This window comes from Corvus brachyrhynchos, unplaced genomic scaffold (assembly GCF_000691975.1).
Source record: "Corvus brachyrhynchos isolate BGI_N302 unplaced genomic scaffold, ASM69197v1 scaffold370, whole genome shotgun sequence".
NCBI lineage: Eukaryota > Metazoa > Chordata > Aves > Passeriformes > Corvidae > Corvus > Corvus brachyrhynchos.
The window spans coordinates 856418-856683 of record NW_008235977.1 but is presented as its reverse complement, the minus strand read 5'-3'; the positions used below and the strand labels follow the sequence as shown (position 1 = coordinate 856683).

The 266-nt window shown below is 68.8% G+C and overlaps 1 long non-coding RNA gene across 2 annotated transcripts in view; it reads right to left on the bottom strand.

Moving 5' to 3' along the window:
* Positions 1–266, bottom strand: part of LOC108445248 — an 8618-nt gene that overhangs the window by 2198 nt on the left and 6154 nt on the right. The gene's annotated exons all lie outside the window — the stretch shown is intronic.

Sequence of the window (266 nt, the reverse complement as noted above, 5' to 3'; positions counted from 1 at the left end):
GTGGACTGGGAAAGGCGTTGGCCAGCCGAGGAGCCAGGCCGCCTCTGCGGGGCGGCCCCGCCATCGAGCGCTCGCTGTCGGGGACGAGCCATCTAATCCTGTCGCCGTAGGAGGGGTCCCTGTCCCTCCGCGCTACCGCGATCCCTCTTTCGGCGTCAGGTTCAGGAGGGGAAGCCGAAACGAAACAAAAATGTCCTTGAGCCCAAGGGCGGGAGGAGCCCGGCTCTGCCGGCAGGCCTTCGAGGGGGGAAAGCGGGCTCCCGGCG